We start from the raw sequence: 6,000 nt of genomic DNA on the forward strand, positions 1-6,000 counted from the left end.
ACAAAATCAAAAAACAAAACAAAACTTTTGAAAAAAAGAAAGCTTAAACAAAAGTTAAAATACAACATAAACTAAATGCTCAAAACAAAATTCAAAATAAATTGATACAAAAAAAAAAACAAACAAACAAAACAAACAAAAAAAACATACTTTAATGGCTGAAGGCAACAACAAATATAAGGCTTTGATAGCTTGGAATTTACAATGAACGCAATAATAAAATAAAAAATCAAGGGTAAAAGTTGTCAATTAAATGCAGAAAGCATCTAAGGGTGTGTAAAAAACAATTATAATTTTAAATATCGTTTTTAAATAGGGACTGCATTTTTAATATTCTTTGGAACTTCATTTCTGGTTATTGGCATGCATCCTGTTTTCTGACGCAAATAAAATACATATGTGATATAAAAACAAAAGGGAGTGTTTCATGTGCCATTAATGAGTAGGAAGTCACAGTCAAGACCATACCACAAAGTGTTTCTCAACACTTATCACCACCCTCATCAACAGCACATTTTTGGCTGTAAACTCATAGCCGAAGGAATGGCGGAGTGGAGAGTCAATTCTTTTTTGCTGTTCTCCTCTGTTTGACACGACCAGGAAAACCATACTTGACCGCAGGCTGGGCAAAAATAAGGCTAGCACAGTGCGCGTGTCTGCTGTTTGAACATACAAATACAACACAGCAGAACGTTGCGATTTTTTCCCTCTCTCTCCTCATACTGCTTCATTTTTCGTATCCATTGTTGCCAGGGTGCCCTAGGCTTTGCCCAAGTTAAAACGACAGTCTTCAGCACTCTGTCAGCCTTAAAAAGTTTGAGTGACCCGCTGAGAGGGGGGCAGGGTCCAGCGAGCCGGATCTCACCACGCACTGGTACCGTTGCTTGGTGGTGTCATAAGACTCTGATGACTCAGAATGGGAGAGAACGCATTCTCATCCGTGTGAGAATGCGGTAGCGTCTGTAAACAGGACCCAGAAAACAAGTGTCAGATAAATACTCTCAACAAAAAAACATACTGCTGGCAAACTTACAAGACAAGTGATACAAATTAAAATCAAATAAAAACATGAAGCAAATAAAATAAACAACATGCAATGAGATGAGGAAAAAATGCTAATTTTGTGTTTCTCTAGAACAAGCCTTTTCCTAAATCATCACCAGGGTGTACACTTTGAAAAATAAATAAAAGATATTAAATCTGCAGGAAAATAATGTTTGCAAATATTACTAACAGTACCAAAAGTACCGTTCTCATTTTTTTTGCGAAAAATGCACAATAGAGAATATAATAAAAGTAATGTAAATCCTTCTATTTCTAAATAATATTATGTAAAATTACATTATGCACGCATACGTAAATGATATATAACATTAATAGTATGGAATAATAAAAAAATGATAGACAATATATTTTATTTATAATATTTATGGTCATAAATAAATATTTTATTCGCTCAGTAAGCAAAGAAAAAAAAAAATATATGTCCGTAAACTCAAAAGAGGATTCAAAGACTGTCTGGAATTATTCTGTTGTTGGGAGTCTAAGTGGGGGGTTAATAAGCCCTTACAATGACCTACATACACTAATGGGACCAAAATGTCTGAAAATATTTGTAGTGGTCCAAATTAAAGGAGGTCTTTGTCTGCAGAAAGACGCAGCAAAAAGACATCAGTATGCACAACATCCTGACTGCCTGCTTCTAGAAATAAACAAAAAAATTCAAAGTCGTCTCAGAGGGGACCTTGGAAAAAACACAAAAAAAAACGGCTTGGCAGTGTGGGTGGGCTGACTTGGGACGAACGGGGTAGTCAATATAGTAATTATCTTGGCAGACTCTAAATGGAAGCTGGCACGGAAATAAGACACTGTGAGTGTGTAATGTCAGATTATTGATTACTACCCCTTGAAAAAATCAAATACTCTTTCTTAAAAAAAAAGAAAAAAAAAAAAGAAGAAATGTGGCTCATTACATCCAACTATGGCTACTGAAGTCTAGAAAAACTAGAAAAAACTGGTTTGGTTTCCTTTGATTTGGACTCCAAAGTCTATCAAATCTAGTATTTTAATATTAAAGATCTGCTCATACTGGCGCTATGGTCTCTACAGCACTGCACACTGGGATTGGCCCTTGATCTATGACTACCTTATGTCTCCCAACCGACTCGATCTCTACCCTGCTGGCCTGATGGGGCACAGCACAGAGGCCGAGGAGGGCAATGCATGGTGGGAATGATAGCGGGACATTAAAAATGATTAAATATGACTCTGCCTGGTCAAATCAGGGACACAAGCAGCACATGCACAGGTGGGGACGGGAAGGACGTGATGGACAATGCAGGTTTAATTATAGTATTAATATGTATTGTGTTTATAAGGCAACTGCATTAATATTTAGTGATATGAGCTAAGGGGGTAAGAATGCATATAACATCAGACTATCACTGAACCGTCCCCCCATCGTCACACCTAAAAGCAAACACAAAAATAGAGCAAATAAAGAAAGGTAAAGAACAGAAAATAAAAAGAAATGTAAATGTTAAACTATAGACTAGAAATGTAAAGACAATGCTTCTAAAACTGGTTATGCTTCAGGAGCCCAGATTTTCCAACTTTTCCTTTTTTTTTTTTAACACAAACGTACAAAGAGAATTTGTTAAAAATGATATCCAAAATATAATATAAATAAAAAAAAGTCTAAACCAAAAATTCAATGATTATTTAATAAAACACATTTTAAATAGTTTATAATTTTATAATGAATTTATATATATCTCGATTTTTCTATATTACTTAGCTGCATTTTTGCCATTTGTTTTCAGCAGTGGTTTTCACCTACTGTTAGCAACCTCAATCAGACATGGAGCTAACCAGTTGAAAACCACCAAAGGAAAGCACATGAAAAATGGAAGTGTAGTATAACAGCATATCCAGGAAGGAAATGTTAGTAATTTAATAAGACTGTGTGGCATGTGTGTGAACTCTGTGACTGGACATATTATGACCTCATGAAATGAGCTTTAGATAAGTCCATTTGGTACTGCGATATCCTCAACCAAGAATTTTACAGATTTCTAAAGCGGAAGGCCAAGTTGTTCCCTGACCAAAAAACTGCTGCCTGAGGAAGGAACCCTATGAACATTGCCATCTCAGTCTATCTTGAGCTTTGTTTAATGCCAGCTGCTGGCTTCGAGTGATATTAATGACTACATTAGTACATCTGCAGCTGTCAAGAACAACCATTCCTCACCTAATTTTCATGGGTTTTGGTTAAGATTTGTAATTCTGTGAGGGTCTCGCAGTTGCTCATCCATAAGACTCTTGCAGTTTGAGGAGTGTGAGACCTGCATTTTGATGCTTGCAGATGGGGATGGTAGGGTTGTGTGTGCATCAGTGATTCTGACAATGAGTCTGCTCTTGATGTTCTGCGCTGTGGAGGAACATGTAGGTGTGTATGCCGTCCGTTGTGGCCTGTGGGTGGCGATAAGCACATGTGTGTCGCTGACGTACGGAGTATTATGAGAGTAGATTCTGCGGTGCATGGAAGTCGCGGACCGGTACATGATGACGGTGCTCTTCTTAAAGACGTTCCTAAGGAGCTGGGCCTCTCTCGGGTCAAACTACAGGGACGGGGGACCCAAAAGAGGAACAGTGCTGCAGAACACAAGAACATCATTATGCACAAAAGGGGACAGCTCTTGTTCTCTTCCCGTCTAGCGAAGCAGCGACGAAATGTAAAAGACCAAACTTCCTGCTGGACAGATTTGTGGTCTCCAGTGAGGAGGCTTGAGGATTCAGATGATGAGACCGGAGCAGGGAGAGAGAGCAGCCAGTCGGATAGTTTACACTTGGAGGGTGTTCAATGATGATCTGCTGTTGTTTTTGCTTGTTAGGTGTTATTAGAATTCATTGAGGGAATGGCCTCACCTTTTCATTGCACCACAAGCTCCTGGATCTTCGACATCGCCTCCAACTCCTGTCACCTCATCAACCAGGGTCTAAAGCATAACCTTTTTCATACTGAAAATGGGGTCCAAAAAACAAAAAAACCAAACAAAAAACAAACAAAAATAAAAATAGTCAACAGTCAAAACTATGACAAAGATGGAAGAAAAACCCCTCAAGGTGGAACAATTTTTATATAAGAATTCTTGTAACGTCAGACTATCACTGAACATCCCATATTATGCCCTAAAATCGCCCCCCCAAAAATATTTTATAAACAAATAAACAAATAAACAAATGTTTGATTAATAAAATGTGATAAATACATACAAAAGCTGGATTTTTAGAAGTTACATCTTACAGTAATAAGTGTTTATTACACCAAAAGTAAACAAAAAGACTTATAATAATAATAATAATAAAAAAGGTTTAATTCATAATAAATTTATTATTTTGCCTTTATGTTATTCACTTTATTTTAACAATTCATATTTGGTTTCAGGTTTCTTGTTCAAACACAACTGCATTATGTCAAACTGACTTGAAATGGTTATTCTTCGCTTAACACAATGTTAATTTTGAGTGGCAGGATTTTTAAGTAGCAGGATAGGGAAATTATTTTTTTTTAATAAAATTATATTTTTATAATATTTTTTAGCAAGATGAGAATATAAGAACATTTGTTAATGTTTAATGTTCTATTATGTTGCTATTTAAGTTTCCGTCACTTTGGTATCAAGTGTGTGCTTGGGTAATTATTGACATGCTATTTATGCTGATTTAATTTAAAAAAGCAACTTTAATGGGAGAGCTGGATGTAATCAACACCATTTTCAAACTGCCAAAATCTAACATCATATGTGTAAAAAAAATTAGATTTAACTTGCTATGTTACTGTAACACTTTGACTGAACTTCATTTAATCATGGACAATGGTTCCACATGATGGAAACATATTATTAGATACTTAATGTACAATGAACTAAAAGTAAACTGAATAAACTCAACTGAATTAGACATGTCCAAATAACTTGACTCGTTTGTATCCACATATTTGATTCAATTCTGTGGAACCATCTCCAGGATTGAATCAGGTACAGGCAAAAATCTTATTTTTTTTTGAGTTGTAGCAAGCAATTAAATTAACATCAATACTTTTAAAACTGTTACATGACACAAACCGCTGGTGACCACAGAGAAGATAAGTTCAAGGTTTAAGGGCTGGTACTGAAGAACTCAACTTACACTTTGTAGGCCACACATCAAACACCAGAGAGGTGATGGGAAGGTAAGATCAGACCCATCCAGAAGACGACTGAACGAACAAATTGTCGCCTGGAAAACACACACACAAGCTCGCACGTGCACACACACACACACACACACACACACAAACACACACACACACACACCACACACACACCCACACACACAGATGAGACAGAGTTACCAAGAGAGAATTTGTGACTGATTTTTCCAAGTTAACCCAACTATTTAGCTGAATCGCAACATCAGTCTTACTAAAGAGCTTACGCCTTCAATTTACCGATCTGACCCACAAATTAACAGATGTAATCTCGTAAGGGGGGGCTGGGAATGTGTCTCATCCTGGTACCAATGTTTTTAAAATGTGTGTTGTGACAGATGAGAAGCCAGACAGACAAGAATATGTGAAATTGAGAGGAAAGGTGAGAGAGGTAATTGGCTAGAGTATGAATCCCAACTGTTAACTGCTAATCAGTACTTCCCTGTAAAATGGTAAGGGGGGGGGGGGGGGGGGGGGGGGGGGGGGCGGATCACCTCTCCTAATAACCCCTGATCCCAAAATGATAGACCCTGACCTATACGAATTCATGCTTCATTAGGATACATGGGAGGGTACAGTGGGGTACGGATGCTTACCAATATTAAAAAAAGGGTCTATCATGACACAGCTGCTTGTGCATGTCAGAAACAAACACACAAAAAAGGAAAAATAGAGAAGATAGATAGAAGATAGTAGATAGATAGATGATATAGTATAGATAGATCGATAGATGAAATCGAAAAAACACA

Source organism: Cyprinus carpio, chromosome B14, assembly GCF_018340385.1.
Source record: "Cyprinus carpio isolate SPL01 chromosome B14, ASM1834038v1, whole genome shotgun sequence".
Lineage (NCBI taxonomy): Eukaryota > Metazoa > Chordata > Actinopteri > Cypriniformes > Cyprinidae > Cyprinus > Cyprinus carpio.